The 25,654-nt window shown below is 44.7% G+C and overlaps 1 long non-coding RNA gene across 1 annotated transcript in view; it reads right to left on the bottom strand.

Moving 5' to 3' along the window:
- LOC115462449 overlaps positions 1–24,548 on the bottom strand; it is a 47,651-nt gene extending 23,103 nt beyond the window's left edge. The window contains exons 1-3 of the long non-coding RNA XR_003940852.1: positions 24,304–24,548; positions 24,025–24,039; positions 3,938–3,963 (exon numbers count right to left, since the gene is read on the bottom strand). This is a non-coding gene — a long non-coding RNA (uncharacterized LOC115462449). The remainder of the gene's footprint in view (positions 1–3,937; positions 3,964–24,024; positions 24,040–24,303) is intronic.
- Positions 24,549–25,654: the final 1,106 nt, after the last annotated feature.

Genomic DNA, 25,654 nt, shown 5'->3' with positions numbered 1-25,654 from the left:
GTTTTGGCCTCTGAAAGCTAATTGAAAAGGGTATTAGGCAATTAAATAAAATATTTTCTGAAATGGCCGTGGGTTAGAGGTGTGCCAGGGGGGTGGAGCCATGTAGTGGGTGGAGCAAAGGCAAAGTGGGGCAGGGCTGGGGGGCGTGCACTAAAATCTCCATCTCAAAAATTGGGACCCCTTGGCAACTCTGCAAGTTGGGTCGGGATTCCAAGATGGAAGGCTTGCCCTGGGGTGAATCCATCTTAGGCAGGGTAAGCTGAGGTTGAACAGACGTTAAGCAAGACTGAGAACAGGTTGGACCCCAGGCCAGAATGTCTCCACAGCTCCAGTCAGTACAGGGTTCATGTTTCTGCAACCAGGGAAACCCCAAAATGACTTGATGGACAGATCTGGGGAGTACATGGAACTTTATTGTCTCTTGATGTCGAGAATCCTCCTGGAAGGGAAATAGGTTGAGTAACAGCTCACAGATGCCCTGGCAGTGGGTCTCCTTAGACTGAGAAAATGCAAAGGGGTTCTCTGAGGGGATTCACAGAAATGTCATACTGGCGTATCAGCCATTCATCCACAAAGTTCCTGGCTGTGCTGGAATCAAGGAACACTTGGACTATGATCTGTTTATTGTCCCATAGAAGGGTGACAGGGAGAGTAGAGAGGGAGGTTGGAACTACTCGGGAAGGACCTAGGGAAATCCCCCCCCCTCAACTCCTAGGTCTCAAAGTGTTCCTGGTTTCCTGGGACATTACTTAGCATAATGTCCCAGGTCTGCACAATATAGAAAGAGGTTTTGAACTCTCGGACACCTCTTCTTTTCCTCTGAAAGTTGAGAATGTCCTATTTGCGTGGGAACCTCCCCATCCAGGGTGACAGCCAGAGCTGGTATCTATGGGTCTATGGGGTTCTGAAACTGGGGTATTGACCACGTAGGGTGGCTTCTGTCTCCACGTTCCTTAGCCCTCTCCTGGAAGCAGATGTCCACCTTGATGCATAGGGAAACTAGGTCATCCAAACTGGTGGGAAGATTCTGTCCTACCAGTTCATCCTTAATGTGCCATGCCAGGCCCTGCCAAAAGACAGCCACCTGGGCCTCCTGATTCCATTGCAGTTCTGAAACCAGGGTCTAAAATAGAATGGCATACTGGCCCACTGTTAGTGTCCCTTGATATAGGCACAGGAGCTAGGAGGCTACTGAGAAAAGGCGCCCGGCTCATCAAATACCTGCCAGAAGAGTGTGAGGAAGACCGCCAGGATGGACATAAGCAGGTAATTCTGCTGCTTGCCCAGAAAGGAGAAAAATGTTAAAAATAATCTTGTTCCTATCACATGGAAAGCTAAAGGGTTGTAGGTCAAAGTTCATCAAGCACTGGTGGAGTGGAGGAGTGGCCTAGTGGTTAGGGTGGTGGACTTTGGCCCTGGGGAACTGAGGAACTGAGTTTGATTCCCACTTCAGGCACAGGCAGCTCCTTGTGACTTTGGGCAAGTCACTTAACCCTCCATTGCCCCATGTAAGCCGCATTGAGCCTGCCTTGAGTGGGAAAGCGCGGGGTACAAATGTAACAAAAAAAAAATTAAAAAAATTAATGAATCCTTGGCACGCCTTGGAGTCCCTATTAAAGCGTGGCAGTGCCAAGACTCAAGGATGAAGCACTGGGTAAGCCAGGGGCGGTACCACTGGAGTGGGCTCCCAAGGGGGCTTCAGGACCAGAGGTCCTGTGGTTTGCATAGCAGCAAGCTAAACGCAGAACCCCTGAGGGGTTTCTATAAACTGTCAAAGTTGAGTCCGTTGTAGCTGGACCTCCTGAGCGAGGTCTTGGAGTTGAAGAGCCAGCTTCAACAGCCATAGCAGCTACAAAGCGGGTAACTAGCCCGAGCTCATGTTCTTTGCAATCTGTCATGAATTGGGGTGAGCCTTGGGCCACAGCTGAGTTGACGCTACCTATCCAACCCAAGGGCTGGCTAGGCCCCGATTGACAGTAGACGAGACACCTAGGCAAGGCTGGACTGAAGGCAAGGCTAGAAACTGTAGACAGGACTGGAGCTTGAAGACAGGACTGGATCTTGAAGGCGGGGTTGGAACTGGAAGACAGGGCTGAACAAGGTTGGAGCACAGAGCAGGAGCAGGGCTAGAACAGACATAGGTAGGAACAGGATCCAAAATGGAACAAGGCTGCAACACACACTAGACAACTCTAAGGGACCTGCTGCAAAGGCACTTGCTGGGAGTCAGGAACTTCCTTAAATACTATCAGACAGGATGACATGGGCCAGCACCCTCTTGCAAGGCTATAAAGGAAGTGCTGGGTTTCCAGGAAGTAATCAGATCCTTCTTTGCACAAAATGCTGCTGGAGACCACTGAGAAGAGGTGAGGGCCATGACATGTTTCGCCTACACAAAGCTGTGTTGAGGGCAACGACTGTCAATCAGACATGACATAATGAAAATTACTTTATAAAATCATAAATCATAAATGTGAAATAATGAAATATGAAATTAAAACATTAAAAACCACATGCATAATATATTGAAAGAGTACAGTGATCACAAAACCAAATAGTTTATTATAAAGCATAACATGAGTGTAGTGCACAAATGATGTTTCAATTATTCAAGCACAGGCACTGTGACTGGATGTCTAGCTATATAATAATTGGTAACCCTGCTTCCCTGGATGGCTGGGTTCGTAACAGCATGCTGACGTCAGCTCGCCTTCAGTGTTCCTTCCCTCTCAGTGTCCCGCTCTCGCGTAAAGATGAAATGACGTCAGAGGAGGGCGGGACACTGAGAGGGAAGGCTGAAGGTGACACGAGCCCAGCCTGCCGCCACTGCAACCTCAGGTAAGATGAACGGCTTAAAGGCAGGGCGGCAGGAAGGACAGAGTCACTGACCATGGTGGGGAGGGGAGGGTAGAATCGCTGGACATGGATAGGATGGGAGGGCAGGGCAGAGGAGAATCGCTGGACATGGATAGGATGGGAGGGCAGGGCAGAGGCGAATCGCTGGACATGCATGGGATGGGAGGAAAGGGGAGAATTGCTGGACAAGGGGCAGGGCAGAGGACAATCGCTGGACATGGAGGGGAGGACAGAATCACGGGACACCATGGGGAGGGGAGGGCAGAGGAGAATCGCTGGACATGGATGGGATGGGAGGGGATAGGAAGGGAGGGAAGAATCACTGGACATGAAGGGCAGAGTAGGGGACAGACACTAGCCTTGCTAGCGTCCGTTTCATTTTTTAGCGAAATGGGCTTTTTTGCTTATTGAACAATAAAATTACTATACAAGACTCTTAAAATTCTGAGATGGTAAAACATCATGCATAGCGTGCACTACACCTCCAATTGTGCACATTAGCTCCTTCATTCTATAAAAGTTGCCAAAAATTGCACACACAATTTAACTGAATAACCAGCCAATTAGTGCCAATAATTAAATTTTTAACAAGCAATTATTGGTGCTAATTGGAATCTATTAAGATGTACACACATAAATTTTGGCACCGGATCTGTGCCTACATTTTATGCGCATGCCAACGAAGCCATGGAAATGGAAGGGTCAGTTCGGGGAGGATCATGGGTGTGGTTTGGGGGTTCCGCACGTAAATATAGGCAGGAGCATTTGCACCACGTTGTCATTGGGGCAAATAGATGCACCTAAATTTACGCACAGCCCCTGGGACATAAGCACTATTCTATAAGCTGAGCCTAAGTTTAGACGCGGCTTATAGAATAGCACTTAAGCAGGGTTTTTAGGTGCAATTTATAGAATTTAGGCCTAAGTGCAGAAGTAGAGCAAATGTTGACAATGGTACATACCTAGATGGGAAGGAACAAAGTGTGCTTTCCTCTACAACTAACAAGACACTACACGTCAATTATAATTCAGAATGCATCAATAGAAATAATAGAATAAAGATTTAGAGCAAAGTACTTACAGCCACAATCTGTTCTCCAGGAATCTCTGTAAGGAGCAACCAAACGTATTGTTTATTGTACAGAACTTGCTATACCATCTTATCTAAATGAAGGTCAAAGAGGTTTAGAAAAGTAATTAAATCAAAAGGAGTAAGAATACTATACAATTTGATAGGACAGACCTGAATTAAACATTCACAACTGAAATGTAGAGCAAATAAAGAAAATAGGTTAACAGCAATCCTTAGGAATCACCATGTCCTCCAGGCACCACAGAATCATACCCTGTAATGTTAAGTGCAAGACCATATACCAGTTCAAAATCATTTGTTTTAAATTGGGATTAAAACAAAAAAAAAATGACTGTTCCGACCTTATACAAGGTAGCAAATCATTCCAAAGACATTGGGCCAAGAAGAAAAAGGCTGAGGACCTGGTTGATCATAATATACTTTCTTTGGTGAAGGAAGTACCAGGTAGCAATGGGCATCAAGGGAGCACAGAGTTCGAGAGGGAGTGTATGGTATGGTGATGGCTTCTTTAAGCTGAAATGTGCACTTTTTAGTGACAATTGGTTTAGAAAAGCTAACTATTGGACTCCATTGGCATAAGGAGGGGGGCAAGAAGGGGCATTTGCCCCCTCCTTAATTAGATTTCTGTTAGCCACTCATAGGTGTTCCTATGGATTGGCAAGTGCCACCCCAAAGTTGCTTTGCCACCCTAACCAGAACCAGCATCTCTAAACTGGTCCCTCAGATCCACGACTCTGGTGCTGGCAATTGCAGCACTGAACCACAGAGCAGCTCCTTCCATGCTATACTGGTGGGGACACGCAATTGAAAGCTGCACTTTGAGCTACACAGTTGAAACAGATGCTACTGGAACCTCTTAGGGCTCCATAGAGGAGCTTTCAATTGTGTGTCCCCACCAGAATAACACAGAAGGAGCTGTTCTGTGTTCAGCGAAGGGGAAGGGAGGGCAGAAGCTGGATGGGACTCGGGGGGGGGGGGGGGGGGGGGAAGCAAAAACTGGATAAGACTAGAGGGAATGGGTCAGAAGCTGGATGACACTTGAGGGAAAGGGGAAGAAGCTGGATGGCTCTTGAGGGAAAGGTGAAGAAGCTGGATGAGACTTGGGGGAAGGGGCAAGGAAAGATAGCAGAAGTTGGATGACACTGAAGTTAAGGGGGAGAAGAAGCTGGCTGGGTCTTGGGGGGGATAAGGGGAGCAGAAGCTGGATGGGACGGGAGGAAGGGGGAAGAAAATATAGTAGAAGCTGGATGGGATGAGGGAATGGGGAAGAAGCTAGACGGGACTTGGGGGAAGGGGCAAGGAAGGATAGCAGAAGTTGGATGACACTCAAGGAAAAGGGGAGCAGAAGCTGGATAGGTCTTGGGGGTGATATGGGGGGCAGAAGCTGGATGGGACTTGGGAGGAAGGGGACGGAAAATATAGTAGAAGCTGGATGACACTTGAGGGAAAGGGGAAGAAGCTGGATGGGGAAGGGGCAAGGAAGGATAGAAGCAGTTGGATGACACTCAAGGAAAAGGGGAGCAGAAGCTGGATGGGTCTTGGGGGATATGGGGGGCAGAAGCTGGATGGGACTTGAGGGAATGGGGAAGAAGCTAGATGGGACTTGGGAGGAAGGGGAATGAAAATATAGTAGAAGCTGTATGGGACTTGAGAGAAGGGAAGAGAAGCAAGATGGGACTTGAGAAGAGGAGGTGGAGGTGAGAAAGGGGAGAAAAAGCTGGATGGGACATGGGGGTAAGGGACAGGGAAAGGCATCAGAAACTGGATGGGTCTTGAGGGGGGAGGGGTAATGAGTCTGGATGGGACTCAGGGTGAAGAGGAGCAGAGCAAGAATTGGACTTGGAAGAAAATGCCCAGACAAATAAAGGTAGAAAAGAATAAAAATGATTCTCATTTTGGGAAATGTACGTCTTCTCTATTTTTATACGTAGCAGAGTACAGGAAAAAAAATTCATTTATTTCTTTTTTACTAGTATTTGCATAGCTTATAGGGATAGATTCAGTAAATGGGGCTCACAAGTCAACGCTAAATGCTACTCTATTGTCACCTTCGATAGGATTTGGGTGCACATTGTTATAGAATAGCGCATAGCAAGAAGTCCACGCAAATTCAAATTGGTGCCAATTAGTGCCAATTAGCACCCAATTATTTGCTCTGATTAGCTTGTTAGCCAATTTAGTTGGGCATACATTTTGGATCAATGCCCAAATATTGGTGCCCAATTTTGAGCACCAAATATAGAATCCAGGGGATAGAGTCTGGCTTTCTTGAAGGGGTCTCCATTTCAGTTTATGTCTGCATGTTTTTTGTGATTCCCCATTTTGTATCAGGTAAGGGTTTGTCCGTGTTCTGCATGTGCAACTGAGGTGAAGGATTTTGCTAGCATGTAGTGTCTCTGTGGGAATGTGTAACAGTCCAGCTTGTTCTAGTTTACTAGTAGCAAGTGTGTTGGTGCTCTAGGGCCCAGTGTAATATTTATAGCACTGTCTTTTCCTAGATGGGTTAGGGTTGTTATGGTTTGGTAAGTTTCCTATATAGGTTTTGAGTGTCTTTTTCCAGAGTTTTGTAAAGCGTCTGGCCTACTTGAAAGCAGGGTCTCGGACAGCCCTTGTCACCCAAATTTAAAATGCTCGGGATTAGTGGTCTCTACATTCTGTAGAGTCATCAAACAAACAAAATCCCATCAGTTTTAAACAAAGTGGCAGTGGAAGGAGCGTGTGCTGTTGAATATTTTCTTGTATGATGTGTTATAAGAGGGATAGTCCTATTAATGGAGAATATGGAGTTTATGATACTGAACTGGAAGTGCCAGATTTACATTCTGTCCAATCCTGTAGAGAATCCAGATTCCACTTCCACACAGAATTTCTTGAAGGATGGTATCAATTATAATGGTGCTTTTACTGAGTAGTTGAAACTGAATGAAGGAGGGAGACTTTCTTTATGTTTGAAGACCATGGTGTATTATATTGGTAATTTAAAAATGGGTGAAAGAGGGGTATGATGTGCATAAATGTCACTTTGGCTTGCCACCCTCATACCTAGTTTCATCCTCTGTTGCCACCCCAAATATTTATGTCTAGAGACGCTACTATAGCAGCTGTCTGCTGCTGCTATTCCCCCTCAAACTGAAGCTGTTGGACTATTTGTGCAACAGGGTAGTATCCAGCATCTACTCACCTCCCCCACCTGTCTCTTCTGTCTCAATCACACACACCCCCCCCAATCCCCTATCTACCTTAAAATTTGTTTCTCAGTAGCTGCAATTTGCATATGTGGTCTGCTCTGGATCCTGACCCATCCCAACCCCTCTGATGCAACTTTTATTTATTTATTTATTTATTTTGTTACATTTGTACCCCACGCTTTCCCACTCATGGCAGGCTCAATGCGGCTTACATATTGTATACAGGTACTTATTTGTACCTGGGGCAGTGGAGGGTTAAGTGACTTGCCCAGAGTCACAAGGAGCTGCTTGTGCCTGAAGTGGGAATTGAACTTAGTTCCTCAGTTCCCCAGGACCAAAGTCTACCACCCTAACCACTAGGCCACTCCTCCACTCCTTATGCATGGGTGAAACGGCACAAAAGGAAAGCTCCAGGGCAGGCCACAGGCAGCATATGCAGATCACTTTGCCACTGTCCCTGCCTAGGTCCTCCAAAAGATGTGAAGACAAGTTTTAAGGTAGATGGGGTTGTGGGGGGGGGGGGGGGAATTGAGAGAAAGGAGGAAATGCCAAACTGCAAACAGGCAGGAGGACAGGAGGGGAGGGAGGAGAGATGCTAGACTGCGCACCAAGGAGATAGGAAGGGAAAGATGCCAGACTGTGCACAGAAGGGAAGGGAGAAATACTGGACCACACATAGGGGGATGGATAGGGAGAGAGAGATGCTAGATTGCATATGAGGGGGGGGGGCAGGGAGAGAGACGCCAGACCACATAAGGGGGTGGGGGAGGGAGACAGATGCTCTATAATGCCAACAGGAGGGTGGAGGAATAGATGTTGGACCCAGGGGTGGAGGGAAGAAAGACAGATAATAGACTTGGGGAGGGGGAGGGAAAGGGAAGAGAGAGAGAGATACTGGACCTGGGGAAAGAAGAGGGAGGGAGAGTTTCTGGACAATGGGAGAGAGAGAACAGAGAGGGAGAGATGTTGAATCTGGGAGTGGAAAGGAAGGAAGGAAGGAAGGAAGGAAGAGAGAGAGGGGGAGATGTTGAACTGGGGAGGAGGGTTAGAAAAATAATATGTCCAGACAACAAAGTCTTTTAAAAAGTGTTTTATTTTGAATGTATTTACTGGAATATGTTAGTTTGGAAAAAGCACATTGTGGATGTGTTTGTATTATGCACAGTACAAGAGGAAATACTTTTCTGTTGTTATTTCTCCAGTGATTGAAGAGTTATGCTAGCCCTTGCTCTCAGTAAAATACAGGCCAATGGCTCATAATAAGAGCTAGGCTTCTTAAAATCAGAATCATCTCTGATACAAAAGAGAGCTAGCCTGTAAAAATCAGAGATCACCTTTGACACAGTTACATTTCACTGTGGCAAGTGCTGAAATGAGGTAATTGAGAGCTGACAAGGGTGGGGGCAATCTACTCTATAAACAATCCTGAGATTGGCACCTGCAAGACGTCATAAGCAAGAGTTGCTATGGTTATGTAGAGATAGTACTGGGTCAGCTGCACCCCGGGTGAGAACATCCAAAGAGGGGGCTACAGGAAGGTTTGGGAACATGTGAAGTCATTCTGATCAACTGATAAGAACCAAGAGCCCTGGTGAGAAAGACTGGGGTCCATTGAAATGAATAGGGCCAAAATTGTATATAAGCAGCAGTTTGAGGGGTATTAGATCAGATGACAGGAGAAGAAGACCAGAGAAGGAAGACTCCAGAAGGCTAGAGAGAGAGGACGTGCCATGATATGCTGCTCCATTATGTGAATGCTTAACCTACCTGTATTACCATTGGTAAGATTGTAATAAACTCTTATTATATCTACTACATACTGGGTTCCTTTCTAATTACAAGGGTCCATACTGCCTGACGGTGTAAGCCTGTCATGAGCAGATTTAAGGTTGGGGTAATTAAGTATCTAGAGGGGATTTGCAGTTCTCTCTAGGATAGTACAGAGAGCCCATGGCTTCCGCTGCGCAAATGGGTGAGGCAGATCCTAATTATAAACATTTTTTTGGTAAGCAGAGGATGGAGTCTCCTCTCCCTCTGAGCTTAGGATCTGCCTCCCTAACTTTTAATTAACAGTTAAGTCCCTTTTCTTAACATTGGGCACCAGACTATAAATTTCTCTATAATATTTTTCCTTATACTTTTAATTTGATTCACTCTGATTTGGAGCACAGAACTGTAACTTACTTTAAAACATTTTTCTGGCCACAGAACTGTATTTTCAAATCAAGCATTTTTTTCCTTCATTGTTTAAAGTTCTTCCTAACGAGCACTTTAACTCAGTTTGTCAAGGCCACGAAAAGCTGGGAGATGTGCCACGCTTAGCTGTCTTATCTCTCCAGCCCTGCACTTTTAAAAGTAACTTGGCTTTCTGGGTTTTTTTTCCCTTTTGAAAAAGAAAGACAAAAACAGGGGAATAACAGCAGTAATTTTTCTTTTCTTTTCTTTTTATGTCCCATGCTGAAGTGGTACAAGTTAAACAGTCATTTACACAGGTATTCTTTTTAACCTCTCGCTGTCTATCCTCTGTCAACTGTATTGCTCCTAAATCCATCTAACTAACTCCCTCTCTTATCTTTTTCACACCTTTAAACTCCAGTTTCATGTCTCAGAACTGGTACAACTTTTTTTTTCAACATATTCTCGACGGTGGACTTATGCAAGGGTCCTTCCCTTAACGCCGATGAGATTTATGATTCCCTATCTCTAGATTTTCAGTCTGCCTCCTTCAGCAGCACTTTCTGATACACAAACAGCCTTCCCCTGGCTGCGGTCCCAAATTACCACTTTAAACTGGGTCACGCAATAGCCAGTTTCCAATTACTGGAGACTGACCCCACCCTTTGTGCAGGTTCCGGACTTCTTATAGTCTGTGGGTTGCTGCGCTTTCCTCAGTACTAATAAAGGGAGTAAGAAGCACCTTCTAACGTCTACCAAGGTACTTTTGAGGGTTTTAGGCCTTGTGCAGGACAATTTTTTGAGACTGGCCATTGCACAGTACATTTTCTTTGTCTTGTTTCTGGGCAAGTGGCCAACCATACATTGTTTACTGATTCAGCCCTGCTTGTGCTGTCTAAAGACACTCACTGAAGCAGGATAGACACGCTGATTTCAACACACTTTTTACTGTCTTCTTACAGAGCTGTGGGTTTCTCTTCAGGTCTCTCTTTATTACAGAGAGCTGTTTGGACCCTATGTCCCTTGGTGAATACCCATAGGTAGTTTTTTTGGGGTTGCCCTTATTCAGGTACTATAATTTTAGCTGACCATTACGTTTTTTGTAAATAGGTTTTTTTATGTTAACCAGTCTACAGTTGGCCGAGGGGTTTTATATTGGTCAAGGTGACCAAGAGTTCCAGTTTAATACTGAGGGATATTTTTGTATTCCAGTCTAAATTGACTGAGGGTTATTCCGGTTCTAGGTGTGGAACCGAGGGTTCTTTTTTCCGGTCTAGCGTGACCGACAGTTTGTCCAGTCCAGAGAGGCTGAGGGTCCAGTCCAGAGCGGCTGAGGGTCCAGTCCAGTGGAACTGAGAGTCCAGTCCAGAGTAACTGAGGGGTTTTTTTTGTCCGATCTCCTGACCGAGGTTGAGGGTTTTTTCTTCCGGTTCAAGGAGAACCGCGGGTTTTTTTGTAATGCAGGTAACCTTTAGCCACCCTGTCTTAAGTGTCTTGTGATGTATCCTGAGTGTACTCTCAATAAGTGGACGCACTAATTGATGGGCCAGGTTTAGACCGCGGGGTTTTGCTAAGTACCTTGACTATTACAAACACATATTGAGAATTTTTTGTTTACATAGTAACATAGTAGATGACGGCAGAAAAAGACCTGCACGGTCCATCCAGTCTGCCCAAGAAGATAAATTCATATGTGCTACTTTTTTTTATTTGTACTGTCCTCTTCAGTGCACAGACCGTATAAGTCTGGCCAGCCCTATCCCCGCCTCCCAACCACCAACCCCGCCTCCCAACCACCAGCTCTGGCACAGACCGTATAAGTCTGCCCAGCACTATCCCTGCCACCCACCACCGGCTCTGGCACAGACCGTATAAGTCTGCCCAGCACTATCCCCGCCTCCCAACCACCAACCCCGCCTCCCAACCACCAGCTCTGGCACAGACCGTATAAGTCTGCCCAGCACTATCCCTGCCACCCACCACCGGCTCTGGCACAGACCGTATAAGTCTGCCCAGCACTATCCCCGCCGCCCAATCACCAGCCCCGGCACAGACCGTATAAGTCTGCCCAGCACTAGTCCCGCCTCCCAACCACCAGCCCCAGAACAGACCGTATATGTCTGCCCACACTAGCCCCGCCTCCCAACCACCAGCTCTGCCACCCATTCTAGGCTAAGCTCCTGAGGATCCCTTTCTTCTGCACAGTATTCCTTTATGTTTATCCCACGCATGTTTGAATTCCGTTACCGTTTTCATCTCCACCACCTCCCGCGGGAGGGCATTCCAAGCATCCACCACCCTCTCCGTGAAAAAATACTTCCTGACATTCTTCTTGAGTCTGCCCCCCTTCAATCTCATTTCATGCCCTCTCGTTCTACCGCCTTCCCATCTCCGGAAAAGGTTCGTTTGCGGATTAATACCTTTCAAATATTTGAACATCTGTATCATATCACCCCTGTTCCTCCTTTCCTCCAGGGTATACATGTTCAGGTCCGCAAGTCTCTCCTCATACGTCTTGTAACGCAAATCCCATACCATCCTCGTAGCTTTTCTTTGCACCGCTTCAATTCTTTTTACATCCTTAGCAAGATACGGCCTCCAAAACTGAACACAATACTCCAGGTGGGGCCTCACCAACGACTTGTACAGGGGCATCAACACCTGTTTTCTTCTGCTGGTCACACCTCTCTCTATACAGCCTAGTAACCTTCTAGCTACGGCCACCGCCTTGTCACACTGTTTCATCGCCTTCAGATCCTCAGATACTATCACCCCAAGATCCCTCTCCCCATCCGTACCTAGCAGACTCTCACCGCCTAACACATACGCCTCTCTTGGATTTCTACTCCCTAAGTGCATCACTTTGCATTTCTTCGCATTGAATTTTAATTGCCAAACCTTAGACCATTCTTCTAGCTTTTTCAGATCCTTTTTCATGTTTTCCACTCCCTCCGGGGTGTCCACTGTGTTACAAATCTTAGTATCATCCGCAAATAGGCAAACTTTACCTTCTAACCCTTCGGCAATGTCACTCACAAATATATTGAACAGAATTGGCCCCAGCGAGAGCCGAGTCAAGATGGCGTCAGTAACGGATGTGTGTTCCTAAGCTCCCGAGACCCATCGTTAGACTAGCGAGGGAATTCTCTTTTTCTCCGTTTTTAAAATGGGGAAGAGAAAGGGGAAGACGGTGGTTTCTACCTCCATGATTCCACCGACGACGCCAACCTCTCGACAGCCGACTTTGGAGGTCTTTGGAATTGGGACCCATGGCGAGCGGATCTCTGCTTCGACGGGTTCGACCTTTTTGGATACGGACCGCAGCATTGAAGGAGTGACGTTGAGTCCCCCTTCTCACACTGTTCCTCCACAACCCGGAAGTGAAAGATTGCCTGAGGGACCACGGCAGTTGGAAATGTTATTCGCAACACCGATGGGAGGAGGACCTTCGGGCACCTCAACTCCGGGGAAAGAAACAGCAATGCAGGAGCAGTTGCGGGTCGAGGCTCCTGCTCCCCGGAGCGTCACTACCGGGAACAACGGTGGATTACTGAGACCAACAGTGGTGACTATGAATTCATTATGGGATGCAATTCAAGGGGTTAATAGCACACTACTCCAAATGAATATTTCCATTAATGGAGAAATTAAGGAATTAAAACAGACTAGTGAAAATCTGTCTAATAATTTACAAGAACAGAAAGAAAAAGTCTTGAAGATGGAAGTTGAAGTTGAAAAACTTCAAAATCTAACGTTTTCCTTAACTAAAGAAAAAGAAATTCAGGAAAAGAAATTGGAAAATTTGGAAAATAACGCTCGAAGAAATAACTTAAGGTTAATTAATTTTCCAAAATCACCCTTAGTATCAGCCACAGACATGCTTAAAAGATATTTTACTCAAATACTGGGAATCTCAATGGAGGGCTATCCCCCCATAACGAGAACCCAGTATATTATGGGTGTTTCTAAATTTCCAAAAGAGCAAATTACACCAGATTTAAACCTGACAGAATTTCTAGAGAACTCTCTGGAAGTTATTACAGAGAGAACGACACTTATTGTGACTTTCGCATTAGAAATGGACAGAAATAATGTTTTGAGACTCTATTTTCGCCATTTGACTGATATCTTCCTGGGTCAAAGGATACAAATATTTCCAGATTTGGCAAGGAGTACGCAGAAGAGGAGGAAAGATTTTTTGATTTATAAAAATAGAGTTCTTAAGTTGGGTGCTACTTTTTTGCTTAAATTTCCCTGCAAATGCTATATTACCTTTGAATCTGTTAACTACATATTCTTTACCCCTTCGAAGCTATTAGAATTTATTGATTCCAAGCAGAGTGCTAATCTACCTGGAGTTTTGCCTCCCTAGTTAGAAATGCTGTTTAGTTGGCTGCAGATATCTGTTATGTCCCTTCCGTTTAAATAATGTTGTTTATTGCTAATATTTTATTTCCTAGTATCTTGATTCAATTTATTGTGGACAAATTTGAAATACTATTTACTATAAGTAATGATGTAATGTTTATTTCCTTATTTTATTTTTGCTGATATTGCCGAATTTTATATCGCTTGATGTAAATGAAAAAATTTATAAATAAAGAGTTAAAAAAAGAATTGGCCCCAGCACCGATCCCTGAGGCACTCCACTACTCACCTTTCCCTCCGAGCGAACTCCATTCACCACCACCCTCTGGCGCCTGTCCGTCAACCAGTTCCTAATCCAGTTCACCACTTTAGGTCCTATCTTCTGCCCATCCAGTTTATTTAAGAGCCTCCTTTGGGGAACCGTGTCAAAAGCCTTGCTGAAATCTAAGTAGATTACGTCTATAGCACTTCCACGGTTCAATTCTCCGGTCACCCAATCAAAGAATTCAATGAGATTCGTTTGGCACGATTTCCCTTTGGTAAAACCATGTTGTCTCGGATCTTGCAACTCATTTTCTTCCAGGAAATTCACTATCCTTTCCTTCAGCATCACTTCCATTACTTTTCCAATAATCGAAGTGAGGCTTACCGGCCTGTAGTTTCCAGCTTCTTCCCTATCACCACTTTTGTGAAGAGGGACCACCTCCGCTGTTCTCCAATCCCTCGGAACCTCTCCCATTTCTAAGGATTTATTAAACAAATCTTTAAGAGGACCCGCCAGAACCTCTCTGAGCTCCCTCAATATCCTGGGGTGGATCCCATCCGGTCCCATGGCTTTGTCCACCTTTAGTTTTTCTAGTTGTTGATACACACTCTCTTCCGTGAACAGTGCTATATCTATTCCATTCTCAAATGAACTTTTACCAGTCCATCGTGGTCCTTCTCCCGGATTTTCTTTTTTTTTTTCCAAATATTTTTATTGCTTTTTCAATTTCAACAAACAGAGAAACAAGGACAACAACATTTGCCAAGTCTCATACATAGGATTTCTCATACAATGCAAAACAATTACAGATAAAGCATCCTCCCCCCCCCCCCCCCCCCCCCCCCCCCCCCCCCCCCCCCCCCCGTCCCTCCCGCACTATGGTGGTGACAAAAGCACTTCTCTTTTCTGTTCGTATGGGAGCCATATCTTCTGAAACAAATTAACATGGCCTTTTCTAATTGCTGTCAACTTGGACATCTGATATATATAATCTAATTTACGTGCCACCAGCTGCATGCCAGGTAGTTCGACCTGCTTCCAGGCCTTCGCTAGCATAATTTTAGCTGCTACAAGACACTGGATCGCTAATTTATGCCAGCGTACCCTAACTTTCGGGGGCCGAAGGTGTAATAAGCAATATCCTGCCTGACTAGGGTATGTCACCTTGACCATTGTATGAATCATCTCCAGCACCTGTGCCCAATATACCTTGACCTTTGGGCATTCCCACCAAATATGCATAAACGTCCCTCTTATCCCACAACCTCTCCAACAGTCTGCAGTCATGTGTGTATAAATTCTTTGGAGTTTGTCCGGCGTGTAATACCACCAATACAGTATCTTATATCCATTTTCAATTAGGGGTTGTGCTATAGATGGCTTTAACAAATATCTATACACAATCCGCCAACTCTCATCCGTAAAGCTAGTTTGTAGCACCGACTCCCATCTCCTCACATAATATTCCTGGGGAGTTGAGAGCAGCAGCAGGGCCCTATAAAGCCTAGTCACAGCGCCCTTGCCACCTCCCCCCCTGATTGCTTTTTCGAGCACTGTTTCAGCCAACTCTAGCTCTTCCCTCGCTCGTCTGTGTATGTAATTTCTCAAGCAATGGTAGTATACCAAATCCTTCTCCTCCAATCCATACTCCTCCTGCATGTCCTGAAATTCTCGTATTGTCCCCTTATCCCATATTTGGTCTATTTTATGCAGTCCCTGCTTAGCCCACCTTTGATACACACTCTCTGACTTTCCCAGTGGGAATCCCGGAGCTTCACAAATAGCCATTTGTAGGAAGTATTTCCTGTCTGGGAATGTCTGCGTTCGGATGTGGTGCCAGGTGTGTAAGAGATGGCTTATCCCCTCCGGTGCCCGTCTGATAGCTGCCCAAAGGTCCTTCCCCGGGACCCATAATATAGCTCCTAAGTATCGGGTTCCTAGCCATGCTCTCTCCCAGTGTAACCATTTCTTATTATTTTCAGGGTACCATTCCGCTAGTATCCTCAGCTGTGCAGCCTGATAATATAGATAGAAATTTGGTACACCCATGCCTCCCATGACCGGTAGCTGGAACATCACCGACCTGCGCACCCTGGGCGGCCTCTTCCGCCAAATGTACGCAAACATTTTCCTATTTAATTGTTGAAAAAATGAGCGGGGAATTGGTATTGGAAGGGCCAAGAACAGGTATAGTAGTTTGGGGAGTATCATCATTTTTATTGCATGAACTCTGCCCATCCATGATATGTTTAGACCTTCCCACCTGTCTAACTCTTCAAATAACTCCTTTACCTTTCTGGGATAGTTTGCTTGAAACATTGTCTCTATCTGATTGGTAATTTGGATTCCTAAATATCTGATGGATTTCTCTGCCCAAACGAATGGGTGAGCTCTCTGTATTTGTGCTACCTCTCCTGGCGGCGTCGTGAGGTTTAAGATTTCTGACTTGTTTGCATTAATTTTAAAGCCTGACATCTGCCCATAGTGATCCATGAGCTTCATCGCCTGTTCCAGCGATTGCCTTGGGTGTGTAAGGGTTAGTAAAATATCATCTGCAAACAGCATGATCTTGTGCTCGCGTCTACCTCTGACCACTCCCCGTACCTCTTGCTGGCGCCTAACCATCCTGGCTAGTGGCTCAATTGTCAGTGCAAACAACAGCGGAGATACCGCACATCCCTGCCGTGTACCTCTACTCAATGACAGCGGCTTGGTACGTGTACCATTTATCTTAATCATTGCCAGTGGGTCAGCGTATAGCAGGCGAAGCCAAGTCAAAAATCTTCCTTCTATTCCTATCTGTTTTAGGACCGCAAACAGAAATGGCCATTCTACTCGGTCAAACGCTTTCTCTGCATCCACCGAGAACACAATCACTGGAGCTTCATCTTCCCTTGCTTGTTGAATAATATGGAGCAGACATCTAATATTATCAAATGTCTGCCGTCCCTCAATAAATCCCGCTTGGTCCTCATGCACCAAGCGTGGCATTACCCCCTGTAATCTCTTAGCCAACACTTTAGTGAATATTTTATAATCAGTATTTAAGAGCGAAATCGGTCGGTACGATCCGCACTGAAGCGGGTCCTTACCAGGCTTTAAGATCAGTACTATCTCTGCCATTCTCCAAGAGTATGGTAGTTCTCTGGCCGTTTCTAGGGATGTCACCACCCTCAGCAACACAGGGGCCAACCATTTGGCATACATTTTATAGAACCTGACAGGGAACCCATCTGGACCCGGGGCCTTGTTATTGGGTAGATCTGCAATTGCTTTTTCTATATCTTCTAATGTCATAGGTCCTGACAGTGTTTCCAGTTCCTCATAGGCCATTTTAGGTAGGTCAGCTTCCTTCAAATACTGAGCTATCTCATTCTCAGATGCTGTATGTTCTGACTGATACAACCTAGTGTAAAATTCCCAAAATATTTCCTGTATTTTTTCTGTTTGAGTGTGGTGTTCTCCCCAAGCATCCTTTATGCCAGTAATGACATTTCTTTGTGCCCTCTTTTTAAGCTTAAAAGCGAGCAATCTGCTAGCCCTATTCCCAAACTCAAAGTGTTCTTGCTGTGTTTGCTGCATTTGCACTGCTATTTCTGACAGCTGTAGGTCCTTTAATTGCGCCCTAAGCTCGTGCAGCTCTGCCGCCTTTATCTTATCTGCCGGGTCAGTTTTATGGGCTTTTTCCAGATCTGCTACTGCTCTCCTGAGAGTGGTTTCCCGCTCCGCCCTGGTTTTATTACAGTGGGCCTGGAGTGATATCAGCTGACCCCTAAGTACTGCTTTAAGTCCCTCCCATATGCTGATAGGCTGTACCTCCTCTGTGTCATTAAATTTAAGGTATTCTATTATATAGTTTTCTATGGTACTTATATTTTGCGGGTCTAAAAGGAGAGCATCATTCATCCTCCATTGCCATTGCCTTTTAGGCGCGTTTACTACCCTCATGGTTAGAACCACCGGGGAGTGATCCGACCATGTTCTTGGCTCAATTTTCACATCACGCACTCTATCCCCCATTACTCCCTCACCTAGCCAGTAGTCTATCCTAGAATATGAATTATATTTTGGTGAATAGTATGTAAAGTCTTTTATTGGCCCATGTCTCTCTCTCCATAGGTCCTTTAGCCCCCATCTCATCATCCACCCCTTAAGGGCAACTCTGTCCTTTTTGGCATATGTCACCTTTCCCCCCGAATTATCTATTGCTGGGTCTATCGTGAGATTCAGGTCACCTCCCACCATAAGCTGTCCCTGTATGTGGTTTTGCATGAGTTCCTCCAGTTCTTTCAGAAATTCTCCCTGACCCTCATTTGGAGCATATACACATATCAAGGTATAGAATATATTGTATAGGGATGCCACCACCAATATATATCTGCCTAATTTGTCCCTTATTGTTTTATGTATATACCATGGGTGAGCACCAGACATTGCCACCAACACCCCCCGCGTCTTTTTGCCATCTAGACTCGACGCATACTGTATAATTGGAAAGCTTTTATGCTTCATCAAGTGTTCATGGCTTCGCTTTAAGTGGGTTTCTTGAAGAAACACCACGTCTGCTTTCAGACGTAGCATCTCTCTGAACACCTGTCTTCTTTTCTGGGGGGTGTTTAGGCCTCGCACATTCATTGTCACATATGTGCACACCGACATGACATTCTATTTTTTTCCCCACCTATATATCCACCACCTAGTGCTCTCCCTCCTCTCCTTTCCCCTCCCAACCCCCCCTCCCGCCCCCCACATCTGTGTTTGACATGCCAATTTACCCAACATTGGCATGTTCATTAGAGAGGAAATCACGTCATCATCTCAGCAACCTTCAACATACCATCAGTCTGCACCACAGAGCTAATTAACCTCAATGTGTAGCAACTCCAGGCTTTTGTTAACATTCATCTTCCCATAGGTCTATAGTCAAATATTCATCCCATGTTCGCCGATGGGGTCATCCTCTTATCTGATAGTTGGCGTCTCAGTCTCCCCCTTCCTTGGGACACTCGCTGCCATTTCGGCCTTTCTTTCCGTAGTTGTCCCGCTTTCTGCGGAGCTGTAGTAGCCTCATCTGATCCATGAGCCTCCAAATAGTCTTGTGCTTCTTCAATCGACCCCACTCTGCATTGCTTGCCTTCTTTGTAAAACATCAAGGCGAACGGATGCTGCCATTTGTATTTAATCCCTGCTTCTCTCAATTGGTTTGTAAGGGGTTTGAGTTCGCTGCGCCGCTTCAGGGTGGTGGATGACAAATCATGATAAATTGCTATAGGATAGCTATCCCACTCGATCGGTTCAGCCGCTCTAGCTTTCCGCATCACCGCTTCTTTTGTTTTAAAGTCTTTAAAGCAGGCCACTATGTCTTTTGGCGCATTATTTTTGCGACCGCCCAGCGCTCTATGTGCTCTCTCAATCTGTATGGATTCCATGTCTATTGGGTGATCCGGCTCCGAGAGCAGTTGGGCCGCTATGCGTTGTACTACCCCTTCGCAATTCACATAGTCTGGTAGTTCGGGTACGCCCCGCACCCGAATGTTAGCTCGTCGGCTTCTGTTCTCTAGATCTTCTACTTTGTCTAGTAGGTATTGAGTCTCTGCCTTCTGGACTTGCACACGTTGTTCTAATGTCTGCAGCGTCTCCCCATTTTCTTCTAGGCCCGCCTCCAACTCCACCACGCGGCTGCCTAGCTCGGCCATTTCTCCCCGAAGCTCCGCACCTAGGGCAGCTATATCTTGACGTACCTCTTTTAGGTCTTTTAAATCTGTGCGGATCTCCTGGAACCAGTTGCAGAGCTTTGCCCAGACTTCTTGTTGTGGTGCGTCTGTCTCTCCGCCCTCTAAGAAAGCCGATAGTTCGTGGTCGGTCCTCTGACTCGCGCCATTTTCTTCCTGCTGCTGCATCATCTTGGCGTCTTTGCGTTTAAACGCAAATGCCTGCAACTCAGCTGCTTTGGCGCTTCCCGATGCCATCGCCTCCTGCGCTCCGCTTTCCCACCGCTTTTCCTTCGTGTTTCGCCTTACAGCGTGGTGCAGATCGTGCCGGTAATTATAGCTTTGTGGTTGCTGGTTCGGGAGCTATCGTTTCAAGCCACCATTTGCAACGCTGACGTCACTTCCTCCTCCCGGATTTTCTTCAGTAAAAACAGAACAAAAGTATCTATTTAGCAAATTTGCCTTTTCTTCATCATTATCTACATAGCGGTTTGCAGTATCTTTTAGTCTCACAATTCCCTTTTTAGTCATTCTCCTTTCACTAATATACCTGAAGAAATTTTTGTCACCCCTCCTTACCTTTCTAGCCATTTGTTCTTCCGCTTGCGCTTTCGCCAGACGTACCTCTCTCTTGGCTTCTTTCAGTTTCCTCCGGTATTCCTCCCCGTGTTCCTCGTCTTTAGTTTTTTTGTATTTCTGGAATGCGAACTCTTTAGCCTTTATTTTCTAAGCCACTTGCTTGGAGAACCATAGCGGTTTCCTTTTTCTCTTGCTTTTATTTACTTTCCTTACATAAAGGTTTGTGGCCCTATTTATAGCTTCTTTTAGCCTGGACCACTGTCCTTCCACTTCTCGTACGTCCTCCCAGCCCATCAGCTCCCTCCTTAGGTATTCCCCCATTTTACTAAAATCAGCACGCTTGAAATCCAGGACTTTGAGTTTTGAGTGGCCACCCTCCTCTTCAGCCGTCATATCAAACCAAACCGTTTGATGGTCACTGCCGCCCAGGTGGGCACCCACTCGGATATTTGACACGCTATCCGCATTTGTGAGCACCAGATCCAGCGTCGCTCCCTCCCTCGTGGGTTCCATGACCATTTGTCTGAGCAGAGCACTTTGGAAAGCATCCACAATCTCTCTACTTCTTTCCGATTCCGCAGACGGAACCTTCCAATCTACATCCGGCAGATTGAAATCTCCCAGCAACAGCACCTCTCTCTTCTTTCCCAACTTTTGAATATCTGCGATCAGGTCTTTATCTAATTCTTCCAATTGTGTTGGAGGTCTGTAGACAACACCCATGTGGACAGAGGTTCTATCATCTCTTTTTAAGGTGATCCATATCGCTTCTTCCTTACCCCAGGTCCCTGTCATTTCGGTTGCTGTGATATCATTTCTCACATATAGAGCTACTCCTCCACCTTTACGACCCTCTCTATCCTTCCTAAATAGATTATAGCCTGGTATGTTTGCATCCCATTCATGGGAACCATTGAGCCATGTCTCTGTGATTGCAACAACGTCCAAGTCTGCCTCCAACATCAGGGCTTGAAGGTCATGAACTTTGTTGCCAAGACTGTGAGCATTTGTGGTCATCACTTTCCATTTACATTTCCTGGTATGTGTTTCAACATTTGATATTTTGGTGTGTTTTCTGTCTTTGGGTCCCTCCATATCTTTTTGTTCCACCTTAATTTCTTTTGGTGTTTCTTCTGGCTCAGTTCTATTTTTAAGAACCTCACAGAGCTCTAATGGAGCAAAAGAATTCTGTAGGGGTAACACTTGTGAGGGTGTATGCCTCTTGTGTCACATGACGAAGTCTGCCTGAGCCTACTGTGAACCATCTATTCTTAGGAGGTTTTATCCTTTGAGGCAGTGGTGTGAATTTGGTTTGATTTTGTGCAGTCTTAGAAGTTGCTTTAAGTGCATCTAATTCCTGCTTTAATTTACTGACCTCTTGTTTTAAACTAGCGAGCTGATTACAGATAGGACAAGCCTTAAGTTTCCAGATGATTGGCCTTGAAACTAAAGCTCCACAATTATTACAGAGAATAAAAGTCATCTTGATTTGTTGAATGGGTATGAATAGGTATTTTATGATGAGGCTTGACAGTGTACAAGATTAACTTTACTCCTCAGCAATTTGAGACAGTTGTAATTCGGGTGGAGTTAAGTTGTGATAAGTAGTATAGTTAGAATAGGGATTTAGGAAGTGTCAGTCTTGGGGTAGATGGGTATAAACCTAAACTTGTGGAATGTGATTGCTGTAAAACCTATCTTAGGCCTGTATTAAGCCTCTTTTCTACAAAGCTGATTGGGACAAGGGGAGGACAAGGATAGTAGGTAGAGATGTGCAAAAAAACCACAGTTCTAGGGCAGGAAAAGCCACAAATATAGCCAGCACAAATCTTATCTGAGTTTCTCCCAGCCAGAGACCAGCAACACAGCTCTCCACAGAAAACATACTTGTGCTTTTAAAATGGCTGCAGAAAAAAAAACCAGGTGAACTGAGATAGATGGGGTGGGGGAAGGAAGGAGCTCAGAAACTTGGCAAAAGAAAGATTTCTAATACTTGCTGGCAGTTTGAAATCAGAAATCTAGTTTTCAGATTCACAGATATCAATAAACCAGTTTGAAACACAGTTTGAAACACAGTCAGATTATACAATCAGATCAGATGTTTGAGTGCACATTGCAATTTTCTTTTTTGTTTTTGACCGGTTCAGCTATAATTGTACCTTTATGAAATTGCCCTAGGCAACCTTTTCTTTTTACTTAGACATATTCACAACTTTCCTTCCCTTTTGAGAAGTATCCCTGCACACTGGAAAGTTCTGAAGACAGGTAAGTATATAATTCACTTTAATTAATTTTTAATGCAGATTTACGTTGTTAGACTCCTTTCCCACTGTAATAAAAGTTAAGCACATAATTACACAACACCATTAGTGCCACTTTTACTGCCATATACTTTTCTTACCATGGCCACGCCCCTAGAGAATGTTCTACAGATCTTCCCTTTTGATAAATACCTTAATGCGATACTCCGCCTTATTGGGGCGCAGAAAGGTAATACCCAATCTCTGCACCCTTCCCAAAGCCTGGCACATCCTCCTTTGGATGCAGCCGCACCTCCAGCTCCAAATCCATGTGAGGGGGCTCCGCCATCATATGAGTCAGGGTTCTCCAATGAACTTCTAACCCAGCCCTCTAAACCAGTGAATTCCCAGTTATTCCCCATCCCATCAGGCAATGCTTGTCCATGTCAGTCACCAATTGACGCAGAGACTGCACTTGACAAAATGGACCTAATGTCTTGCAACATCCAGAAATTGCCTGCCCAAATCGCCGCACACATATTAGGTGCTGGAGATGCCATCAGTTAGGTCATTTTGCAGCAGAATGTCACCGAAATCCGCAGACCTTTCATAGGTATGCCCGGCGTACTAATCCTTCTGTCCAGCAATTGTTCCCTGACCCACGCCGTTCTCAGTAACTAGGCATGGCCTGTACCAGAGCAGATTATAAGCACCTTGTGGAGTCACTCTGCTGAACTATAATTTTGTGGAGAACAATGCTTAAACTATTAGATTAAAGATTAGAAGTTACCCTGAGTGTGTTTGGTAGTTTTAGTAGTCCTACTGTCTCTTCTGACTTAATTCTAAACAGTGGTTACTTCCTACACTGTCTTGAATTACTGTATTATCCATATGTGGGTTGTTTTTTTTTTACCATACCTTGTGCTAACATGCCATGGTTTAATGCCATTACTTTATCTGATATTTACTTAGGAATAAAATGGTCCCAGTTCATCAGGCTTTTCAACTCCAGAATCCCCTGTAATAGATTTGTTTTTAGCTAACTTTTTAAATATATTGTGCAACTCTTTCTTAAAAAAATAAAAAATAAAACAGAATGGTCTTGTGTCCATCTGGTTTGAGCCCGAGTTACTCAGACCTACAAATGCATTCTTCTGTGCTTCATGCTTAAAGCTGCATCTCTGCTTTTCTCTGTGTAAACGCTCACACTGGGAAAGCCTGACAGTTTCATTTTTCTGTACTTCAAGGTCATGCTGAGTACTCTTCCCCCCTCCCCTCCCCTGGCAGAGAGGTGCCGCAATTTCTAAAACTTTTGTGTAACAGGATAAACTCATTATTTCTTACTTTTGGGTTTTCTTTTTCTCACACCCTGCTTGTAGCACGGTAATGATTTAGTTATTGCCTGATTAAGACAGAATTATAAGGCACTTCCCCCTAAAGCCACCGGAAGCCCCTAGCCTGCTTCTTTAAACATTCACTATGAACTCCCACAAACTAGTGATTTACAGATAGAGTTAGCTATTCTGTTACACTTAGATTTTTTCCTTACCTTGTTATTCACAGACTGGAAACAAAAAGGGAAAAAAAGAAAAAATGTGATCCTCTGTTTATTTTTTCCTTTATTTCAAACATCTGAATAATGAAGTCTCACTGTTCACTGTCTTCTGACTAACTTTCTTTTGATTAACAGCTGTATTTTCTTCTGCTACTTGTCTATAATACTTGTCTGTAGCACTGAAGAGTTTTCTTTAAACTTTTAAAGATAAGCAATGCCGCTGACAAGATAAAACTCATTATTTCTCACTTTTGATTTTTAATAAATTCTCACCGTTTACTGCTTTCTGTTCAACTCTCTTTTGATTTATATCTGTATTTTCTGCTACCGGAGAACTTTAAAGGAAATTCTTTCCCTTCCATTTGCTCTCCCGACGTCACTGTGTGTGTAAAGATTTATGAACTGTCTTTCTGTTCGCAAGCGCAGATTCATCTGCCCACAAAATAACTATTTTCTGTTTCACAGCTGCTGAATTACAGGACACAGGAATATTTAAAATGCACTGCACTTTTTCATGTCCAAATTCTAGACTCCTTTATGCTTGATCTATATTATAAAGATCACTCATCCAATCCCCTAATAACAGCAATTTAGCTGATGACCTGGCACGCCAGGTAACAACAGGTCAGGTGTCCTTTGGTCCTGATCTCACCCTGCCACTGCGCACCCCGGATGCATTAACCCCACCCCATACTCCACCTCCACCCCCCTCCTTCCTATCCCCCCTTAGCCCCCTCCCTCTTTCCCCTCAGCCCTCCCTTTCTCTCCTCTCCCTGCACAGCCCCTCCTTCCTCTATGCCTCCTACCCCCATTCCTCCACCCCTCATTCCACTCCCACACCCCCTCCTCTTCACTACCCCCTCCCCCTGACGTCCCCCCCACCCCCCTTCACAAGATTTTTTTTTATTTTTTTATTTTTTATTTTTTCTTTATTTTGCAGTCTTCAGTTACACAAGCAAAACTTATGCAATGGAAATGAACAGGCTGCTTTCTCAATCCTGATCATTTACTCAGTCCATACTCTCTTTTCTACTGCACTCATTCCATATGACCAAGTTGATGGGTTCAAAGCCTGCCATTCAACTTTATTTATTTTTAATTATTTTTATTTTTCTGACTTTGCAAACTGTTTTTTTCCTTCTTTTTAGGGGGCTACCATGATACAAATTTCCAGTATAGTTTTGATTAAGTTGCGGAGGAAGGTAAATGGATGTGAGAATCCCATTCATTTTTGGGATAATTATAAAGGTTATAAGGAAATGATATTTTCAAATATGATAGGTTTCAGAAATGTTTGCACAGTAAAATAGTCTAGCTGTTCATGTATCATTGGATGTGCTTTCTATAAGTGCATGTAAGTAGACATTCGCATGACAGACCCTTAAGAAAGATTTTCGCAAGTAGAGTGGGTGCAGAGCAAAGTCGTAGAAGGTCCAAAGGAATTTTGAAAAGTTTGAATGTGGTAATGTATCTGCTATCCTCTGTGCTCTATTTATGTGAGGCCTTCTATTCTACCTAAAGCTTTTTGAGTTATAATGCTTTTTGTCTGTCTACACAATAACAACAAACAGTGTTATGGCCATATAATATCTGTATCTTGTTTCTATTTCTCTGTTTATACTCT

The sequence above is a fragment of the Microcaecilia unicolor genome, chromosome 2 (assembly GCF_901765095.1).
Source record: "Microcaecilia unicolor chromosome 2, aMicUni1.1, whole genome shotgun sequence".
NCBI lineage: Eukaryota > Metazoa > Chordata > Amphibia > Gymnophiona > Siphonopidae > Microcaecilia > Microcaecilia unicolor.
This window is presented reverse-complemented; position numbering and strand designations above follow the sequence as displayed.